The 22622-nt window shown below is 46.1% G+C and overlaps 1 protein-coding gene across 3 annotated transcripts in view; it reads left to right on the top strand.

Annotated features, from left to right (window-relative positions):
• The window catches only part of ALPL (alkaline phosphatase, biomineralization associated), a 60941-nt gene that overhangs the window by 560 nt on the left and 37759 nt on the right, over positions 1–22622 (top strand). The window contains exon 2 of one of the 3 annotated variants that reach the window (XM_059053430.2): positions 2331–2435. The exons of the other annotated variants lie outside the window; for them this stretch is intronic. The gene's annotated coding sequence lies outside the window, so the exon portion shown is untranslated. The remainder of the gene's footprint in view (positions 1–2330; positions 2436–22622) is intronic. 3 annotated transcript variants of the gene reach the window in all.

Below are 22622 nucleotides of genomic sequence, written 5' to 3'. Positions count from 1 at the left end.
GGCACCTCCTCCCGGTGCTCCGTGACTGAGCGGCTTCTACAGAACCCCCTTGGTCCGAGATCAAGCGAATCAGGTTGCCCACCCAGAACTGCCAACCACCTAGTAATCTCTAGATCTTGCCACAGCAGTCGGGGAGGGGGCCGGTCTGCCTGGGTGGGCTCCAAAGTAGTTTGGGCCAGAGCTGGGAACAGTAGAGGGAGGGAGGCACTTGGGTCCGGGAGCCGCAGGGGAGTGGGAGCGTGGGGAACGGACATCCGGCGTGTTGGAATCTGTTTGGGAGTCCGGGGTGGGCACAGCAGCCTTAGGGCAAAGCTCTGGAGCCCCGGAAACTGAGGGAGTTTGTGATCCATCTCTGGGCATGTGCAGGTGAGCGGATAGCTCAGGGTTGGTTCCCACGCCTAGTCTTGATAAGAAAGGGTTAAATGCATGGCAACAATGGTGGGGCGGGAAGCTAAGGAAAGCCCCATCCTTCCCCTACATTGTCCCTTCTGACCCTTTTTCCTAGCGTAATGGGATTGGGGGAGGGGGGCTTTACAAAGGCCTGAGGGTGGAGGGGGAAAACCCTGGAGATCAAAAGGGGGCAATTCTCAGGCCAGAAAGGGCCTCTGGGCCCTGGGAAAGAAAGACTTCCCCGGTGGGCTGGGCTTCCCTGGTAAGCAAGGGGTTGGCTCCTACACCAGCAAAGATGACAGCAACTGTTGATTGAATGCCTACTGTGTGCCAGGCTCCAACACTTTACATGCATCATCTTGTTTACAAATAGGAAGAATGAGGCCTGGAGAAGTTAAGTAAATGTGAGACCAGGATGTGAACCCAGACTCTAAACCCTTCACCCTTAGCTCCCTGCTTCCATTATATGACCCAAGAGATGAGGGGCTGACCTTTCCTCTTCTGGCCCCTCTGGTGCTCAGTCTTGCCTCCGCCCATGCTCTAGACCTGCCTTCTTCAAATCTTTAGTCCTCCCCACTGTGTTGTACCCCCCACACCTACTCTACTCCCTGCCCCTGCTCTTCTTGTCCCTTTGCCTCCTCTTTTCTTCCTGAGCTTCATGCCTCTAAATTCCCTAAGCAGAAGAGGCTCCTGGACATGGCTTCCTAACTTCCCGGCCCCTGGAGTAAGACAGGCTTGAGTGATGGCCCCTGTCTGTATTTGTGGCCCCACCTGGAAAATAGGGAGTATGCCTCTCTCATGAGACTATTATGAGGAATAAAACGAAACTGAGCCCAGAAACAAAATGCTGTCTTCATTTAACAAATACTTATGAATGCACCAAGCCCTGTTCTAGGTGCTAAGAATGCAGCGGTAAATTAAACAGCCATCTGGACGCTTGTATAACAAAATGTTTTCAGGCTCTGAAAATGACAGTTTAGAACTGGAATTAAGCAACTCACAAGGAAGGAGATTAAAATGTAATAACATGGGTAAAACTGATCAGCCAACCTTTGGTTTTCACTAATAGAAAAGGCAACCTAGCTGTGTGACCCGGGACAAATTCTGTTCTCTGTCACGCCCCAGTCTCCTCCTTTAAGCTGAGGAGATCAATAAATAGTACGATTAATGTATGCAAAGTGTTTAGCTGGTGTCTGTGCCTAAGAAAATATTGTCTATAATCAGCTCTAATCTCAGCAGAAAATGCAACCCTGAGACTGAGCATAGGGTTATGTCACTGCCCCTGAACCCTGGAAACCTGTCACCCACCGCCTAGGCCCTGTCCTTTCCCTGATGGGCTGTGCTGTAGAGTGGCACGGCGTCTTCCTTGCCCACACTCAGGTGCCACCTCCTGTCATCCTAAACTCAGCCTTAGGCAGGAGCCTGGAGGTCCTTGCTGGGAACAGGCCTGGGGCTGTTATCTCCACAGTGCCCTCTGCCTCTATGTGTCCCAGCTTTGAAATGAGGTGAAACCAAACTCAAGCCCTGCCTGTCCCATGGCTTACATACCCAACATTCCCTGCAAACTAGAAATCAGTCCTGGAGAAGGGAAGTGACTTGTTCAAGGACACACAGATGCTACCTGGGGAGCTGGGGCTGGAGCCCTGGTGATCAACTCTAGCGATCTTCACGTGTACCCATCTTTGAGGATGAGGCCTCTTAATCCAGGGGTAGGATCCCGTGACATAGCTCGGAGTTCTCACCTTGAGTTATTAATACAAAACTCAGAGCTTGAAGAGAACATTACGGGGAGAGTGAGCAAGCTGAGCTGAGAACCAGCACTCAGAAATCTCCGCGTGGCCACAGGAATGCAGACTCAGCTTTCCAGTGCTACGTTGTCGTCCTCGTCCTCAGCAGGCTGGGGCTAAGCTGTGCGGTGTGTTTTTTTGTTTTGTTTTTAGAGATGTCCTCACTTTTAGAGGGCAGCTGTGGGCAGTAGATCGGAGGTTCATTCCCAGCACTGCTGTGTGACCCTAGACAAGTTTATTTCCCTCTCTGGGCCTGAGGTAAGGAAATCATCTGTAATATGGGTCAATAATATGTACTTTGCAGAGTTGCTGTGTGGGGCCAGCAAAATCATAAATAGTTTTTCACCATTGAATGGCTCAGCTTGAGCTGACCCACTGTTGGAGATTGTTGTTGAGAAGTTAATATTTCCTATGGGATAGTTTCTTTGCCACTACCAGGTGATCCATAAGGGCCAGAGGGAAGGCCCTATGTAGGTTACAAAGGCCTAGACAGGAGGGAAAGTGCTGGCTTTGGGATCAGCATCTTGGGTTCCAATCCCTAGCTGTGTGACCTGAGGCAAGTCACTTGGCCACTCTGAGTGCTGGGTTCATAGTAGGCCCCCAGCAACTCTTCTCTGATGCTCAGTGTCCAAAGAACCCTCAAGAATAGTCTCCATATTTTTCCACACCCCTCATACCACCCCCCAACATTTCCTAATTACTCCCAGAAAAACTTCATGCTTAAAGTTTTCCATGCTGAAATTCTCAACCTCACTGTGGCATGAAATCAATTGTTTGCATTTAATTTGACTTCTCAAATTAAGGGGTAAAATTTGAGATGAGGGTAAGGGGGGAGAGGGGAGGAGATGAGGAAAATGAAGTCAAACCAGATGTGTTTTTGTTTAACTGTCGGATGGTGGTTAAACTGCCTGGGTATTAACATCGTTCTTTCTGAATTCCAGTAACCAGGAATCAAGTTTCACTTAAAATTGTAGTGTTCCTTCCTGGCTACTGTGGACTTGCCCTCCCCATTATTATTATTATTACTATTTTATATTCATCTGAGGCCACAAAGTACTGGCCAGAGAAGAGACCTCATAGATTCCGCAGAGCTGGAAGGCATTTAAAGGCTGCCTCTGTCAACCGGCTGCTTTGCAGACCAGGGAGACTGAGGTCCAGAGAGGGGAAGGGCTTGCCCAGGGTCACCCGTGACTGTCCTAAAAGTAACCACTGTCTTGATTTTGGTGTGCATCATTTCCATAGCATATCCTTAATATATCTAGTTTTTAGAAAGAAAGAATTGTTGAAGGAAGAATACAGATGGTATGCGTTGGTAGAAAAAGATCCACAACTCAGAGCAGAGTTTAAGCCCTTGAACTGCTGATATACTACTACCTGTGTGACCTTGGGCAAGTGGCTTGCCCTTTCTGAGCCTCAGTGTCCTCATCCGTAAACCAAGTTGCCTGAAGAGCAGGAGTTGGGGGTTGAGACATCCCAGACTTGGAATGGGTCTGATTTAATTTGAGTTGGTCCTCAAACATTTGTGACTTAGGTTATGGCAGGTCAGTCGCAAACTGCCCTCCGGAGGCAGAAAAGGGTGGGGGTGGGGGCATTGTTGACTCCCACAGTGATTTTTTTAAAATTTTATTGAAATATAGTTGATTTACAATGTTGTGTTAGTTTCAGGTGTACAGCAAAATGATTCAGTTATACATATACATATATTCATTCTTTTTTAGATTCTTTTCTCATATAGGTTATCACAGAATATTGGGTAGAGTTCCCTCTGCTATGCAGTAGGTCCCCGTCGGTCTTTTTTTTTTTTTTTTTTTTTGCGGTACGCGGGCCTCTCACTGTTGTGGCCTCTCCCGTTGTGGAGCACAGGCTCCGGACGCACAGGCTCAGCGGCCATGGCTCACGGGCCCAGCCGCTCCGCAGCATGTGGGATCTTCCCGGATCGGGGCACGAACCCGTGTCCCCTGCATCGGCAGGCGGACTCTCAACCGCTGCGCCACCAGGGAAGCCCGGTCATCTATCTTATATATAGTAGTGTGCATGTGTTAATCCCAAGCTCCTGGTTTATCCCTCCCCGCCACGTTTCCCCTTTGGTAACCATAAGCTTGTTTTGGATGTCTATAAGTCTCCTGCAGTGATTTTAAAACTTTGATTTCATTGCTGGTGATTTCATTTTACATAAAAATAAGGGTTTCTGGCTTCTTTCAAAAGATCAAAAGATGTGGCCACTCTGGGCTGCGTCCCTGCCTGACCACCATGACTGGAGCTGATTAGCAACTGCTCCATCCACTTGACCGCAGCCCGCACTGTGCCCTGCTCTTGCACCCAGCCCATTTGCTTCCTTGCCATTCCCTGCCTGCCTTCTGAGTTCACAGTTTCTGGGCTAGGTGCATGAGGCTTGGGCCAGCCCTCAGGAGGCTCAGGTTAGGAATGTGGGACACATAGACACCAATCCCTCTTCCGGGGCCTGGCAGCATCTCTGAAACATGTCAGCCAGGAGGAGGGACCTTTCTTTCTGCTTTTCTGGTCCCAGGAAGAAGCTAAGGGCTCTAGAGTTTGGGGGCTAACAGAGCATCAGCCTGTCAGTGTTTAGGAAGCTGGGCCCGGGGCCCACCCCCTTGGGGACAGGCAACCTGGGGTGCTTCAGACTAGAGATTATGCAGCCTCCTGAGGGGAGGGACTCCCTTGACATCTGCCACCTCACCTAATGCTCCCAGTAGCCCTGTGCATTGGTGTCACTTCGCAGACAGGAAACACCGTCTTGCACTCTGAACCCACACCTCTCTGTTCTGCCCCCTTTTCTGGGGGCCAAGGCCTGGTGACTGATGACAGGCCGTAGCCCAGCTGCAGCACAGATCTCCAAATCACCGTGTCTGAGCTCAAGGGCAGTGTAGGAGGCCGTGAAACCTCATGGTTAAAGCTCACGGTGAAGGCTCTGGAGGCAGCTGCCTAGCATGAGATCCTAGAAGGTCTCCACAAGCAAACTGCTCTGTGGGGTACAAGATGAACAAGGGAGAACCCTGATTCCTGACAGAGCCACAGGGCCCCTGGTCCCTGCAGCTGCAGAGGAGTTCTAGGAATGACCTTATGTGGGAAGTAGCATTTTGTGAGCACCCGCTGGGTACCAGGCACTTTCCACATCATCTTTGAACCTCACCTACCCCTCACTCCCTGCCATTTTGCAGTTGAGGCTCAAGGGATGGACACCTTGGGTCCAAACCCCTCCCCTAGGGGCCTCAGTCACCCTACCCTGACCCAGGGAAGGGAGAGAGGGGAATGGCGGCTGGGAGGCTATTTCCTCTGAGACCCTGTAGCGAGGCGCTGACCCAGGGCTTGTTTGAGAGAAGCGTCTTCATCTTCCCAGATTTCAGTTTGTGATTCAGGTGGGTGAACATCAGTTGGCCAGGTCTGCAAGCTGCCGGACAAGCCCAGCTAACATTTTATGTTCTTTAAAAAAGTGTTGAGGTGGCTTTTATTTGAAAAACCGTAAATCCCGCTTAAAAAATTTTTTTTTTAATTTTTAAAATTTTTATTTTTTGGCCGCGTTGGGTCTTCGTTGTTGCACGCAGGCTTTCTCTAGTTGTGGTGAGCAGGGGCTACTCTTCGTTGCATGCACGGGCCTCTCATTGTGGTGGCTTCTCTTGTTGCGGAGCGTGGGCTCAAGGCACACGGGCTTTAGTAGTTGTGGCTCGCGGGCTCTAGAGTGCAGGCTGAGTAGCTGTGGCGCACGGGCTGAGTTGCTCCGCGGCATGTGGGATCTTCACGGACCAGGGCTTGAACCCGTGTCGCCTCCATTGGCAGGTGGTTTCTTAACCACTGCGCCACCAGGGAAGTCCCCGTAAATCTCACTTTTAAAAGGATCCACCATGTGACTTTTTGTGAAGCAAGCTCTTGCCTTCTCTGATCCACCTTTTACTTTGTCTACAGAGCATCAGGGGGGGCACTCTCCCAGACCTCAGGTTGAGGTCGTCAGTTCGATGTCCTGTAACCCTCTAAGCTGGCTGTCATTCACCTGATCGGGCTGTCATTCAAGCCTGATACTCAGGCTTGGCCTCTCTGAGTATCATTTGTCTCTTTCTTACTCCACCTGTTCGCACTTTGACTTACTGGCCTCTTAACATACAGGAGTCAATAACGTACTCATCTGCCACCATTCTGGGTAGAAGGTGTGTCAGCTGACTCTGAGACCCCCACCCCTCCTTCACTCCTTCTTAGCACCTGTATAGCTGCTCTGTTTCCTCTGCTTCATTAAGCGAGCACCCCTCTTCCACCTCCACACACTACCGCTAACATTGCCATGCCAGGTGGTACTCAGCGCCTGTCCTGGAACTGTTCAGTTAGTCTAAACAGCTGCCCTATGTGGCAAGTGCAATTATCCCATTACAGATAAGGAAACTGAGGCACAAAATCACTCAGCCTGGGAAGTGGGAAATACACACACTTACCCGCTACCATTGCCAATCCACCCACTCAAGGATGCTTCCTTCTTTGTGACATGAATGATGCACCCTATTTTCCTAGAAGAGTCTGGTTCCTTATTTTGAAATTATCAAATCTAGTAATTCATATTTCAGCTTCAGTTAGCCTATCAGGATCTCAAAGATAAACGAGTTCCTCTCAACAGCTCATTTGAGCCTTGCCTTAATCACCTGAGTAATTTTTGTGAAAATGCTGTGAATTTTCATTTTTCCCCTTGACCTCATCCTTCCAACTAACATTTAAGGTCTTACTCTGTGTCAGGAACTAAGCAAATCACTTTTAATGACCTTATTATATTTAACTTGTTATCCTCTCCATTTTATAGAGACGAAAACTAAAGCTCAGAGAAGCTGAGTAACTTTCTCAAGGTCACACAGCTAGAAAGAGGCAGTGAGACCCAAATTCAGGTCTCATGCCTTCCTGCCCAATCAGATTAGCATCTGGATTCAATTTTTTTTGTCTGGATACAAGCCCTCAGGGGACCTTGCTGTATATATTTGTTTTCAGTGGAACCATCTGTCTCTAGAGTTTGCAAAGTCACGTGGGAGGTCTCAGAGGGAGGGGACCAAGCACAAGCACACTCCTGGTTGGACAGCAGCTTCTGTTCTCCCAGACAATGGGTTTTGGCCTGGATACCTCCTCTTCTAGTCCAGAGGAAGGAAATGACAATCCTAGCAGGAAGCATCCTCAGAAAGCCAGAGGAACCTGGGTTTGAATCCCAGCCCTGCCATTTCAAGCTATGTGACCTTGGACATGTCCCTTTCCCTCTTAGCTTTCAGTTACCCTGCCTGACAACTATGGCTTGTTTGAGGGAGGCAAGGTTAGGACTTTTCTAGTTCACATGTGACAAATAGTTGGCATGCATGCTGTCACCCTCTTGTCCTATACATGTCAGACATGACTAATCAACCACTGCTCTCTTTCCTTCTAAACCTTAAGTTCCTTCTAAATGCAGTCCTCCAGGCAGCCATTATCCACTCATTAGAACTGGCACACAAGATGCAAAGACATCCTGGAACCAAATTAGGCTTAGGCATTGTGTGAACAGGGGCAGAGAAGGGACAGGCCCAGAGTGGTGCCCAGGTCGGTGTCACTGTGCTCCTCAGTCTTCTTTTCCTGGTCTGGGAAAGAAGGAGGACTCCTGAGCTAGACTGAGTCAGAACTCACCTCCGGTGTAGGGTGCAGACCTTCTGTGGAGCTGTGGCCCTGGTTCACTCCTCAAGGAAGGGTGGGGAATGGTTTCTGGGGCTGGTCATAGCTCAGGCTGAAAGTAAAAGTGAGAAGGAAGAGGCTGGTTTCAGATCGTCCCGGAAAGAGTTCCGCTTACCCCTTCCCCCACCCTTCATAGTAATATCCATAGTAGTAGTAATAGTAGTATTAAGAGTTATTAACATCTACGGAATATTTGTTATGCATCAAGCCACTCTACTAAAGGCTTTATATACATTCATTCGTTTAATCCTTATAACAGCCCATTTTTCAAGTGAGGGAAATGACTCGAAGGTGAAATAATTTGCCCAAGTTTCCTCAGCTGGTGAACCAGCGGAGTTGCTGAGATTGGAATTTTCACATCCATCCAGCCATGAAACTGGCTCCCCTCCCTGGCTCAGTTTCCACACTGGCTCTTCCTCACTCACCATCATCACCTCTCATTTGTGGCCCTGACATTCCTTCACCTGTGGAAAGCGCTCTTCCGCATGCAGAGCCTTCCATCAGCAAATGGCATCTCCATGTTGCAGGTTAGAAAATTGGGCCTGGGATCACACGGTGAGGAAATGGTTATCCCTGGGCCCTGGATTGGCCAGGGGAGCCTGGGTTGGGGGATGGGAACATGGGAGTGTTGCAGCCGAGGTGGGGTTGAGTTGCTGGCACCCCATCCTGGATGAACCAAAACTAGTTCCTGTTTTAATCAGCCATGGGACCATAGATGAGTCACTTTAATACTCATTTAATAGTCACTTTAATTCTGGATACTGCCAGCCTCAGTATCCAGGCTCTTATACTTTTCCATTTTTAAATCTCTTTCTTATTCATGAACTCACTGAATCCTTGAAACAGCCCAATAAAGTATTATCTTCATTTTGCAAAATGGAAACAGGCTCAGGTCAAGTCGATGGCAGAACCCGCCCTCAAACTCAGATCAGGATCCCAGGCTAAAGATCTTTCCCCAGATGTGTCCCCCAACCTGTCCCACCTTTGCCTTTGCACCTGCCGTCCCCTCCCCTGCAGTGTCCTCCCCGCCTGTGTTGCCGGTTGGCATCATGGCTGCTTTTCTAGATCTTGCTTGGAAATCTTCAGCCCTTTGTAATCTCATCATCCAGGTAGTGTCTGGCTCTGTGTGAGCTTCTGGAGGGCAGGAACCCCACCTGAGTCATTCGTGAATCCCAGTGTCTAACAAGGTACCCACATTCAGCAAGTGTCCAATGACGTTAACGTAACGAAAGGCTGCCCCGCCTGGCAGGGGTTTCCACAGCCCAGCAGGGCTTGGTTCCCATGGGGAAATCTGGAAAGGCTGTTCCGCTGGGTTTAACGCCTGAGCCACTCCAGGCTGAGCCTGGCTGCCCTTCCCGCATCTGCATTGGTGTCCTCTTCTCTCCATCAGTGACATCAGCTCATGAATGATTGGTTACTGATTGGCAGCAGGACAATCCAGTCTCCCTGTTGGTGGCTCAGACCCTTAGTCAGGTATGAGTTTCCCCAGCGTCATACCTCTGACCAATCTTCTTGTTCACAGATGGACCCTCAGTGCCAAATAACCTTAATTTCTTTAAAAATAGTAACAGCCATCATTTGCCGAATCTATATAACATGCATCCTGGTGCATAGTACGCACTTAATACATATATGGTGAATGGGTGAGGACATAACATCTCTTAGGAACTAAGACCTTGTATGACCTCCATGCCTGTTTCCTCCTCTGTCCCTGAGAGGTACTCGGAGGAGTGATTGGTACATATATATCAATAGATGTTTGTTTAAAATATGTCATGGACCAGGCTCTGTTTTAAGTGTTTCACTTATATTTATTCATTTATCCTCACAACTGAGCCCCGGAGAGTCTAAGTAATGTCTTCTAGGTCACACAGTTGGTACCAAGTGCAAATATTTTCATACCTTCCAGGGCACATGTATTCCAAGAAATATAAAGTGACCACTTTCCCCCAACCTCTTTCCATAGCACAGAAGCCCCTGCCCCAGAGCCTGTGGTCATAAGTAGTAGGTGAGTCCAGTGGTGGTTTTGCCCCCTGACTAGGAAACATCTCCGTGGATATAAAATGCTTAACACAGGGCTGAGCACATAGTAGGTCTTGTGATCATCATCCATGTAACAGGTGTGGATCCTGCCCTGTATCGAAGCCCACAGGAGGGAGACCTGAGTCTGCTGGAGAAAGCCAGGAGATCCTTCACGGAAGAAATTAAAGCAGTCCTGAATGACTATAACAGCATCAGCTCATGCCTCCTGAGGAGCAGACACTGCCCCAAGTGTGTTAGACGTAGGAACTCATCAGCCCTGCGAGGTAGCACCATAATTCATCATCCCCACCCCCACGGATGAGGGAACAGAGAAATGAACTCACTTGCCCGGGAAATGGTTAGTAGCTGGCAGGCCGGCGTGTGAATCCCGGCCATCAGGCTATGGAGTCTGGCCGTACTGCCTCCTTTTGTAAGGAGAGACCCATCAAAGTTTCCTGCTGGTCAGTTCCTCTCGCCTCTGCTCGGGGCTGGCTGTTGGCAGGCAGGCCTGTGTGAGTGTACACGCTGATATTACATGATTCTTGGAGTGGAGGAGTTTCTCCACTTCCTGGGGAGCCTTCCCCACATCACACCCTGAGGCTGGGCCCAGACGGAGGTTTTCAGGAAAGGAAACCAGCCTATCACCTTACCCCTGCCTGGGGCGGCCCCCGCATGTGTCAGCTCCCTAATTCTCTGGCACTGCTCAGAGCCAACAGCAACAGGGACTAACATCCCTCCCGATGGGGGAGATTCGTGACAGTTCTGAGGGAGGTGCTACTGTGGTCTGTAACACACAGAGGCAGAAACAAGACTCAGTGTGGTGAAGTAACTTGCCCAGGGTTGAAGAGCTGTTGGGTGGAGGCGCTGGGATTTGAACCCAGAGTCTGGGGGCTTTCCCCTCTGCCTTTCAGTCTGCTCTGAGCTGACTGGTTTTGCCTCTGGTGAGGGAAAAATTGTCTGTCTTGGGGATGTCTGGTCCAGAGACTTAGGCCTGCCTCCAAACAATCTTAATTTGTTTAATAATACTAAGAGTTGTCATTTGCTGAATCCCCATGTATGGCCTGCTAAGTAAGCGTTTCATTTGGTCCTCTTAAACTTCCCACAGAGTAGGTACTCCAATCCCAGCTTTTACGGGTGAAAAGGAGAAGCACGGAAAAGGGAAGGGACTTGCCCAGGGTCATGCAGCTCATAAGTGGTTAAGGCAGAATTGGAACCTGGGCAGCCTGGCTCCAGAGTGTGGGCCCGGAGTCACTTAATAAATATTAGATAAATCTCTGCAGGCCAGATGTATAAACTCTTCTTGTACCTGATGGTTCTTCCAGAGCCCGACTCAGGGAGGGGGTGCAAGGCAGGAGTTGAGCAAATGGCAGGAATAGACTGCGGGACACTCCCTGGCCCCCTGAGCCGAGGACGCAGAGTTTATCTACCCCTTGTGTGATCCTGGTCGAAGGGAGGAACGGACAGGGGTGGGGAGCACTGGGGGGCAGTCCCGGTGTCTCCAGAACCAGGGTCAGAAGGAGGCCAGAGGATTTAGTGTGGCTGAAGCTACTGCTAACTGAGAATCCTCAGTGGGGGACTGGCTCCAGCTTCCGTCCAGGGCTCTGGCCTTGGACCTGACCCTCCTGGAGTTCCATCTCAGGCTTCCAGAGTCTTCCTGGGGTGGCAAATCTCAGAGCACTGGTTTGTGTGAGAACCTTGCTCTGCAGTTTCCCCCTTTGACACCCAAGTCCCTGGACTGGCCTGCCTGCCCCACTTCGTCCTTTTGGAGGAAGCAGATCCTTTCCTGTTGAGTGGCTACTTGATTGGAATAATCAAGTATTTCCCCACTGGCCCCTGGCCAGGCAGAGCTCACTTGGCAAGGCCTCTCACTGGGGCTCTGCGGCAGAGCTGCCAGGCCTCCGCATCCTGTGGCACGCTCTAATCAGCGAGGCTGAGATGCACGGAAAACCCTGTCCCATTGGCTTTGCTGGGCAGGCTCCAGATGGTTCCTGTGGCAGAGGCAGGGCTGACCTTGGGCTTTGTTCCCTCACTGTCTGGTGGGGGAAGGAGGGGCTGTCCCCATTTCAGAAAATTCACGCTGGGTGTCAGCTCACCTGGGTGTCACCTCTTGGCACGTGTCAGGCTGGATAAAGGAGGAAGCAGAGTCAGGAAGGGGGAAAGATGGGTGCAGAACATTCATTCATTCATTCAACAAATATTTCCTTAGCCCAACTGCCTGCTAGGCCCAAGGCCGGCTGCTGGAATTTGCAGACGAATCTGGTCTAGCTTTTCCTTCAAAGATCAACCAGTGTGTGCAGGAGAGATGGTCATGTAAACAGGCCCATTCAGACACACTCACCAGGTGGTGTAGGGTGAAGGAAAGTTCAAGAGCTGTGGGACCAGAGGAGCCACCTAACCAAGCCTCGGGCAGAACAACCACAAAGAATTTCTGTGGGAGGCGGCGTCATGCTTTTTTTTTCCCTCTCTCTTTCCAACAAATACTGAGCATCTTCTGCAGGCAGGTGTGGCTCTGGGTGCTGGGGATACAGGAGCTCCTCTGTTTTGCAAAAGACAGACCATAAAATAAAATTGGGTTAATTTCAGCCAGTGATGAGCAGGGTTGTGAAATAATGAGGGACTGGGGTGCGGTAGGGGATCAGAGGAGGTGGCCTTTGACCCGAAGAATGAGGAGTGATCCAAGCAAAGATGAGTGTTCCAGGCAGGGGAACAGGCCGTGCAAAAACCCTGAGGGAAGAGAACCGGGCACCGAAGGTCTGAGTGGTGAGCGGAGGGGGCCAGGAGGTGATGTCAGAAGGTGGGCTGGACCCAAAGCTTGCAGACCTCAGACCGACTCTGGGAGAATCAGCAGGGCCTGCCGGGAGAAGTAAGGTAAGGGTGACCTGTTTGTTGGCTGGTCCCTTAAATGGTTGTTTAAGCAGGAATGGCCTTTGGGGTTTGCCACTCCAGCCCTCTCCAGGCACAGAGAGGGAAAGTGACCCTCCCAGGTCGTGAAGGGAGGTGGTAGGACTGTATCTGGGTCCCCTAGCCACCAACCAGTTTCTCTCCAATACGCCCACGCAGCCCCTCTGAATTAAGGCAAACACTTATTAAGCACTTACTGTTTACCAAGAAAGTTACATATCTTGCCTACTTTGACAGGAGGAGGTGACCTGGGTTCCAGATGATTGACCCTGGCCGAGTGACTGAACCTCAGTTTACTCATAAAGTGGGGACAGTAATGGTTTCCAGCTCATAAAACTGTTGAGGATTCCATGAGATATGAAGCGTGTTGAACAGTTTCTATAGTGCTTGGCAAAATGTGACTATTTACTGAGCATTTTTGTTTTCATTTAAGTTGTTTTATGGACCCTGGGCTCTTTCAGTGGATTAATCATGATCCTTGTTCAAGCACATTTATCACTGGTTCATAATGGCCCTCTTGTATATTTTATTTTATTTATTTATTTAATTTTTGGCCGCACCACGTGGCATGTGGGATCTTAGTTCCTCTACCAGGGATCGAACCCATGTCCCCTGCAGTGGGAGCGTGGAGTCTTAACCACTGGACTGCCAGGGAAGTCCCTATTTTATTATTAAAAATAAATTTTAGGACTTCCCTGGTGGCGCAGTGGTTGAGAATCCGCCTGCCGATGCAGGGGACGCGGGTTCGTGCCCCGGTCCGGGAAGATCCCACATGCCGCGGAGCGGCTAGGTCCGTGATCCATGGCTGCTAAGCCTGCGCGTCTGGAGCCTGTGCTCCGCAACGGGAGAGGCCACAACAGTGAGAGGCCCGCATACCACAAAAATAAATAAATAAATAAATAAATTTTAAATGCCTATGAGCCATCATCCAATACCTTACATCTTCCTCTGGCTTCCTCCATCTGACTCCTACCCACCTTTCTTCATGTGGGGTAACCACTCTCCTGAGTCTGGGATTTCTCATTCCCTTGCCTTTTAAAATTATTATTTTAAAATTTTGATGAATACTTTATTAGTATTATTATCACACACAGATATATGTATTATACCTATGAAGTTTCTCATTCCCTTTGCCTTTTTTTGATTAGTATTTAAAATCATATATATGTGTGTGTTATATACATTATGTAAAATATATATATTTTTTACTTTATGAAAGTGTATCATGCTTTACATAATCTCCTGGGACTTGCTTTTTTCACTCAATCTTACATTGCCGAGGTTGAGCCAATGGTTGCATGTAGCTGTAATTCTTTTTTAACTACAGTATAATATTCCACTGAGTATTCTGTAATTTTTTTTTTTTTTTTTTTTGGCCGTGCTGCCCTGTTTGTGGGATCTTAGTTCCTGGACCAGGGATTGAACCTGAGGCCTTGGCAGTGAAAGCGCCAAGTCCTAACCACTGGGCCTTGAGGGAATTCCCACCACAGTTTTAATTTAGTCAATTTCTTGTTGATGGCATTTGGGTTGTTTTCAGGTTTTTGCTAGTGTAGAAAAAGCACTATGAGTATTCATTTACATGCTTTCTAATGCATATATATAGAAATTTTCTCTTGATGTATAACTAGGAGTGGAATTGTGGGGTCATAGGGTATATGAATATTTGTTTATAGTATCACAAGATAAGAGCAAACTGTATTCCAAAATGATTGTATCAGTTTATACTCCCACCAGTAACATATAAGAGATTCTGTTGTTCTACATATTCCATAAGTGTTGTCAGACTTCTTATTTTTTCCAACCCAACAAGTATAACGATTTCTCATTGTAGATTTGATTTACATATCCCTGATTACCAATGAGGTTGAAGAAGTGTGTATGAATGTGTGTGTGAGAGATGTTTTTTGCCCATTTTTTTCTTTCTTTTTTAAAAAATATTTATTTATTTATTTATTTTTGGCTGTGTCGGGTCCCAGCTGCGGTGCACCAGCTCCTCCTGGAGGCGTGCAGACTCCTCTCTGGTTGAGGCATGCAGGCTTAGTTGCTCCCAGGCATGTGGGATCTTCCTTCCTCCTTCCCCGGCTGTGTGGTTTGCAGGATCTCAGTTCCCTGACCAAGGATTGGACCCAGACCACGGCTGTGAAAGCCCGGAATCCTAACCACTAGGCCACCAGGAAACTCCCTTGTAACAGTTCTTTTTTTTTGCGGTATGCGGGCCTCTCACTGACTGTTGTGGCCTCTCCCGTCGCGGAGCACAGGCTCCGGACGCGCAGGCCTAGCGGCCATGGCTCACGGGCTTAGTTGCTCCGCGGCATGTGGGATCTTCCCGGACCGGGGCACGAATCCGTGTCTCCTGCATCGGCAGGCGGATTCTCAACCACTGCGCCACCAGGGAAGCCCAACAGTTCTTTATATTTCTGAGCGTACTGATGTTTTGGAAACTGAAATTCTAAAATTTAATAGAGTCTAATCTAGCACTGTTTAATATTTAGTGCTTTTTGGATCTCATTTAAGAAATTGTGCCTTAACTCCACGATCAGAAAGCTGTCACCTACAGTTTCTACTAAATGTTTCAAAGTTTTCTTTTTCACATTTAAGACCTTGATCCGTGTTCAGTTGATTTTGTGTATCATGTAGGATAAGGATCCAATTCAACTTTTTTCCCATCTGGGCACCCATTTTTCCTTATGTTTTCCAGTTCTCTTTGTAGCTGATGTATGAAAATGCAATAGGCTTTTTTGCATTTGATCTTATCAAGCTAATTTGCTAAACTCTATTTCCAATTATTTGTCTGTAGATTCTATGCAGACAATCAGTTACAAGTAATGATAGTTCTCTTTTGTATTTTTAGATCTTTATGCTTTTAACTTTTTTCCTCATCTTATTACACTGTCTAGGACTACCAGTACAATCTTAAAAATTTAAAAGGTGGTATTAGGTATCTTTTTCTTGTTTTTTATTTTAGAGATAATGTTCTAATGTTTCCCCATTTAATATATATGTATTGCAGATTTTTTATAAATTGCTTTTTTTTAGGTTAAGGAAGCTTTCTTCTATTCATAACTTACCAAGAGCTTTTTAAAAATAATAATTTGTGTTGAATTAATTTGCATTAAATGCTTTCAAAAAGTATCTTGAGATGATTATATGGTTTTTCTCCTTTAATCTATTAATGTAGTTAATTACATATTTGATCTTCTAATATTAAACCATCCTTGCAGTCCTAAGATAAGTCTAACTTGTATATTGGTTATTTTCTTATATCTTGTTTAGAATTATTTTATCAGTTTTCATGAATAAAATGGGTCTGTAATTTTCATTTTTTATGTTGTGCTTTTCTGGCTTTGGTATTGCAGTAATAATGGCCTCATAGAAGTAGATGGTAATATTTTCTCTTTTACTGTTTTCTGGAAAAGTCTGGGTAAAATTGAGATAATTTGCTTCTTGAAGTCTGATAGAACTCACCTGTAAAATCACCTTGGCCTGTTTTCTTTGTGGAAAGATTTTAACTACTGTTTCAATTTTTTAATTTAGTTTCCTTATTTCTTCTTCTTCTTCTTTTTTAGATGTTAGGGGCAGGAGTTTTTTTATTAATTAATTAATTTATTTTTGGCTGTGTTGGGTCTTCGTTTCTGTGCGAGGGCTCTCTCCAGTTGTGGCAAGAGGGGACCACTCTTCATCACAGTGCGCAGGCCTCTCACTATCGCTGCCTCTCTTGTTGCGGAGCACAGGCTCCAGACGCACAGGCTCAGTAGTTGCGGCTCACGGGTCCAGTTGCTCCGCGGCATGTGGGATCCTCCCAGACCGGGGCTCGAACCCGTGTCCCCTGCATTAGCAGGCAGATTCTCAACCACTGCGCCACCAGGGAAGCCCTCCTTATTTCTGCTTGAGTCAGTCTTGGTGTGTTATATATGTATTTTTAGAAATGTATGCATTTAATCTGCATTTTCATATTTATCAGTGTAAGGTTGCTCATAGCATTTTATTATTGTATTCCTCTTTTCCATAATAATTGTGTATTATCTCTTTCTCCCTCTGTTTATTTTTTTTAATTAATCTTGCCTCAAGTTTATTGACTTTTTTAAAGGACCAACTTGTGGCTTTGATCTTCTCAGTTTAATCTTTGTTTTCTGTTTTGTTGATTTCTGCCCTTTGTAATCTTCTTTTATTTTCTTCGAGTTTCTGTATTTTCTAATTTCCTAAATTGGAAACTTAGCTCATTAATTTTTAGCCTTTCTTTGCTGCATTGCAGTTTTTGATATATAGTGTTTTATTATCATTCAGTTCTAAGTGGTGTTTAATTTCTACTATGACATTTCTTTGATCTATGAGTTATTTGGGGATTTTTTAATCTCTAAGTGTATGGAAAATTGTTTGTCCTTTTAAAAACTAACTTCAAACTTAATGGTCAGAGAATGTGGACTATGTGAAGACCTGTTATTTAAAATGTGAGACTTGTTTTGTGGTCTGGTATGTGATCAATTTTTTAAATGTTTGAGTGTTCCTGAAAAGTATGTGTGTGTATCCTACTTTTAAATTTCAATTTATCTTGCTTTTTCTGTTTAATTTTAATATTTTATTACTTTAAAAGAATTGTTAGCTGTAGCTCTTCCCTGCAAAGACAAAATTAGCACTTTCTTATTCCCTTTGGTCTCTCTTTTCCCTTTCAACCCTTATACTCTTCAGTGACATGCCTTTGAGCCCCCATGACAGCACATTAAAACTGTCTAGGTTTTACAGTTCTGAGTTGTTTAGATATTATATATTTGTCTTGTTCTTCTCTTTGATCTGGATATTTTTTTTAAACACTAAACTTTACTAAGTTATTTGCTTAGCTTTCCCATATCTTTAGTATCATATGTGGAATTTGTTTCTATTACTGAAGTAGTTACTTCAAAATTTTTTTTCGGGGGGCGGGGTGTCTTTTTGTATAAACCTGAGCCATTGAATGTATTTTTTTTTTTAGCTTTTAACATTTGAATGGCAGTTTAGCTGGATATAAAATTCTCAGTTCAAATTCTTTTCCTTTTGTACTTTGGTCAATTCAATTTGTTACTTATTCCTTTGTAAGTGATCTGTTTTTCTCTAGACTTTGAGAATGTGTCTTCTGATATTCACTCTAATATTTCCGAGTGTGGGCTTTTCATTATCTATCCTGTCTGATGTATTTGGGATGCTTTCGAACTGAGATCTATCACTTTTCTTCAGTTCCAAGGTTGTCTTCACTATTTCTTCAAATATCTCTTCTTTTGATTTATTTTCCTCTCATGGGACTCCTAATATCTAGATGTTGGTGTTTATATTTCCATCTCTCTCTTTTTTTGGTTGATGTATAATTTCATTCAATAAAATGCACAGATCTTAAGTGTTCAATTCAATGTGGTATTCTGACCAATTACATTACCTCTTGTAACCATAACCCCAAAATAAGATTAAAAAAAATTTTCTCTCTTTCTAGCAAGTTCCCTCGCAACCCTTTCCAGTCTATTTCCCTCCCAAATTGCAATCATTATTCTGATTTCCTTTACCATAGATTAGATTGGTCTTTTCTAGAGTTTCGTGTAAATGGAATCATACAGCAGATACTCTTCTATGTCTAGCTTCTTTCACTTAGCATAATGTTTTTGAGATTCATCTATGTTTGTTGCCTCAGTAGTTCTCTCCTTTTTTAGCCAAGTGGTTTTCCGTTGAATTAATATATCACCATTGTTTATTCATTGATCTGTTAGTGAATATTTAAACTGTTTCCAGGGACTTCCCTGGCGGTCCAGTGGTTAAGACTGCGTGCTTCCAATGCAGGGGCGTGGCTTCAATCCCTGGTCCGGGAACTAAGATCCCACATGCCATGCTGCCAAAAATTAAATAAATAGAGTGTTTCCAGTTTGAGGGTATTATAAAGTTCCTATGAACACTTAATGTATGACTCTTTGGGTGTTTTTTTTTTCTTTTTAAAATAAATTTATTTATTTATTCTTGGCTGCGTTGAGTCTTCATTGCTGCGCAGGGGCTTTCTCTAGTTGCAGCGAGCAGGGCTACTGTCTGTCGTGGTGTGCGGGCTTCTCATTGTGGTGGCTTCTCTTGTTGCGGAGCGCGGGCTCTAGGTGCCCAAGCTTCAGTAGTTGTGGCAGGCGGATTCTCAACCACTGTGCCACCAGGGAAGCCCTTTGGGTGTATTTTCATTTCTTTTGAGCAAATACTTAGGAGTGGAATTGCTGGATCATGTGATAAGTGTATGTTGGTTTAACTGCCAAACTCTTTTCCAAAGTCAGTGTACTTTATTACATAACCATGAGTTTTTCTACATTCCTGCCAATGTTTGAGTTTGCAAGTCATTTTGATTTGGTTTTAGTCATTTTGGTGGGTGTGAAACGGGTTTAATTTTCAGTTACCTGATGATACTGATGTGGAGCACCATGAACTATTGGTCATTTGTATGTTTTCATTTTGAAGTGGCTACATCTCTTGCCCATTGGGTGTGGGGGGGTTGTTAATCATTTTATTGGCAACTTTAGGAATTCTTTATTTACTGGATACAAGTCCTTTGGGAGCTATGTGTATTGTGTGTATTCTTTCCCATTATGTGTCTTGTCTATTCAGTTTCTTAATGGTATCTTTTGATGAGCAGAAATGTAAAATTTTGATGAAGTCCAAATTATCATTTTTTTTTTAATGAAGTTAGGACTCCTTGCCTTACCCCAACGTCACAAAGATATCTGCTTATGTTATCTTCTAGAGGCTTTATGGTTCTGGCTTTTATAGTTAGGGTTATGGGGACCTCCGTGGTGGTCCAGGGGTTAAGACGCCGTGCTTCCACTTCCACTGCTGGGGAACTAAGATCCCACATGCCGTGTGGTGCGGCCAAGAAAAAAAAAACCAGCAAGAAGATTTGTACAATTAGGTTTATGATCCATTTCAAATTAATGGAGTAAGATTGGGGCTGCTGTTTTAACTTTTAACTGATCTTTTACCATTTCTTTCATATTTCCAATTTCTTAATCCTTCTTGGCTTCTTTCTGGAAATATTCCTCCATCTGATATCCCAGTTCCCTATTTCATTCCTCAGCTGCAGTATCCATTCTGCAGTTAATTCTACCTATTATCTTTGTGTTTTTTCATAAAGAATATTTCCACTTGGGTCCTTTAACACTCTCTTTTTCTGTTTTGGTTCACTAATATCTTTCCTTATTTCTCTGGCTTATTTCTAATACTTATTTAAAAATTCTCAGTCCACCTGTTGAACACGGCCGATTCCAGTGGTATCTCTAACTGGCTTGTTTTTCTTTTGAAGCCAGTGTACTCCTCGGGTTCCCTGTTCTGTAACCCATGAGCTCATTGCTCAGGGTGGGAGGGTTTCAGCTATTCTGTCTGGTGCTGCATGTTAGGGTAAGAATCCGAGCCTGACCCTGGTCTCTGTCAGAATTGATGAGCCCAAGGGGATGACAGTCCCAGGGTGGAGGCCCCCAGGTGTCAGAACTGCATAGTTCCTCGCTGGGTTTGTCATCACGACCCTCACCCCCAGCCCCCCAACCAAGTAACTAACTCTACAGGATTGAGCCTCACTTTCTGGATGCCAGGAAGAAGCAGCCAAAGGAGGGAGCTGTCTGCCTAGGTCAGAATCCACCAGCCTCCAGGTCCAGAAGAGAAGGGGTGGTGGAGTGACTGTGGAGGCCTGTCACCCCATTTCGTTCCCTCTTGATTTCTGCAATTCCACAGTGCCTGCTGCATGGCGCTGATTTTACTCCGGCATATACTTGGACCGTCTGCCTGGGCCCCGCGTGTGCAAGTGAGAATGCTGGCCTCGGTTGCTCCAGGGCAAGTGGGCATGTTTTGGGGCAGGGGGTGTGGGGAGGTGTGCTGGGGAAGACTTGATGCAAAGAGGCAAGGGTAGAGCTCAAATCCGATTGTCTTTTCTACGGTATTCTCCACCTGCTAAAGACTAGGCCCTGCCCCTTCTCCTGGCTGCTGCATTCCCACCCTCCAGCGCGGCACACACCAAGTTAAAACCCCCTTCTGTCTCCCCAGGAGATTCCGTTTCTCTCCACGATTTCCTAGGCTTGGTGACGTTTTTGCTCTATTGTTACTCTGGTGTTGATTTGAGGACGAGGGGCCGGGAGCCATATGTCTTCCCTCCCTGTTTCTAGGGATGGTATGTGCAGCACCCTCACCCCCCCCCACTGTATCACCAGCTGGAGCACAGAGGCTTCAAAAGAAAAACAGCAAACTGACTCGAGATAGCACTGGAGTCAGCGACATTAGAACAGATAGACCAAGAATTTTTAATTAACATTAGAAACATACGAAAGAAATGAGGAAAGATATTAGCAACATAAGACAGAATAAGAAAGTGTTAAACAATAAAAGAACCATGTGGAAATATGAAATATGGCTTAATATGAAAACCAGCCTTATCATCCGTTCCAGCCCCAACCTTTGCATGCACCTCACGGCTCACGATTCTCCAAAAAAAGACTTTCGTGGCCGCCAGACCTTCGCGTGGGCTGTTCCCTCTGATTAGTCTGCCTTCCCTACGCTTCTGCTGCAAAAATTCTGGTACATCCTCGAGACCCCTTCCCTGAAGGCCTCTCACAGTCATTGTGATACTCAGTGATGGCATGGGGTTCAAGAGTTAGGAAACCAGGGTGCTTGTCCTATTCTTCAACTAACTGACTGTGTGACTTTGGGAAAGTCACACTACCTCTCTGGCCCTTAGGCTCCTGCTGGGAAAAAAATGAGAGTGCTGGGTTAGATTAGTCCTAGAGCCCCTTTCAGCTCTGACAAGCTGGTACAGTGGTTAAGAATGAAGGTTCTGGACTTAATTGCTGTGTTTCAAGCCTCATTTACTAACCTAGCATAATGGTTAAGAGCTTATACTTTGGGGTTGGACAATTTGGGTTCATAATCCCAACTCTGTCACTTGCCAGCTGTGTGACCATAGGCAAGTTACTGAGCCTCCCTGTGCTTTTTTTTCCCCCTCTTCTGTAAAGTAATGTTGATATTAAGGGTGCCTACCTCCGAGTGTAGGAGCACAATGAATGCAGCTGTTGTTGGGCAGGTGGTGGTTTTTCACCATTATACAGACTTCTCCATTCCATTCAACAAAATCTTGATGTTTGTCTGCCAGGCTCTATCTAAATGCTTTTTAAAATTCTACCAAATTTTATCGCTTAACAGATACTCTCTTTTGCTTTTTATCTTTTTTTTTTTTTTTGGCTGTGTTGGGTCTCTGTTGCTGCGCGCGGACTTTCTCTAGTTGCAGCGAGCTGGGGCTACTCTTCGTTGCAGTGAGGGCTTCTCATTGCGGTGGCTTCTCTTTGTCGTGGAGCACGGGCTCTAGGCATGTGGGCTTCAGTAGTTGTGGCACTCAGGCTCAGTAGTTGTGGCTCGTGGACTCTAGAGCACAGGCTCAGTAGTTGTGGCTCACGGGCTTAGTTGCTCCGCGGCATGCGGGATCTTCCCGGAACAGGGATCAAACCCGTGTGCCCTGCATTGGCAGGCGGATTCTTAACCACTTCGCCACCAAGGAAGTCCCTGCATTTTATCTTTAAAACAACCTTGCAGAATGAGCATCTGTAACCCTGTTTTACGGATAAGGATCCTGTGGCCCCAAACATAAAGTCACTTTCAAAGCTACACAGCCAGGACTTAACCCGATATCCAGCTCCTCCATGGTCAAGGTCTTTCCACTATGCCACAGTGTTCAGAAAGATTAGTCTGGGGTTTTGGGAGATTACTGAACAAATCCACATGGAAAAGCTTGGTGAGAAATTCCCCCTCCTCGTTACACATGTACGCCAGCTGTCTGCCCGCCTAGGCCGTCCACAAGATGTATTTTGTAGG

This window comes from Kogia breviceps, chromosome 1 (assembly GCF_026419965.1).
Source record: "Kogia breviceps isolate mKogBre1 chromosome 1, mKogBre1 haplotype 1, whole genome shotgun sequence".
In the NCBI taxonomy this organism is placed as follows: Eukaryota; Metazoa; Chordata; class Mammalia; order Artiodactyla; family Physeteridae; genus Kogia; species Kogia breviceps.
The sequence above is the reverse complement of the archived record's forward strand: the minus strand, read 5'-3'. Positions and strand labels throughout refer to the sequence as shown.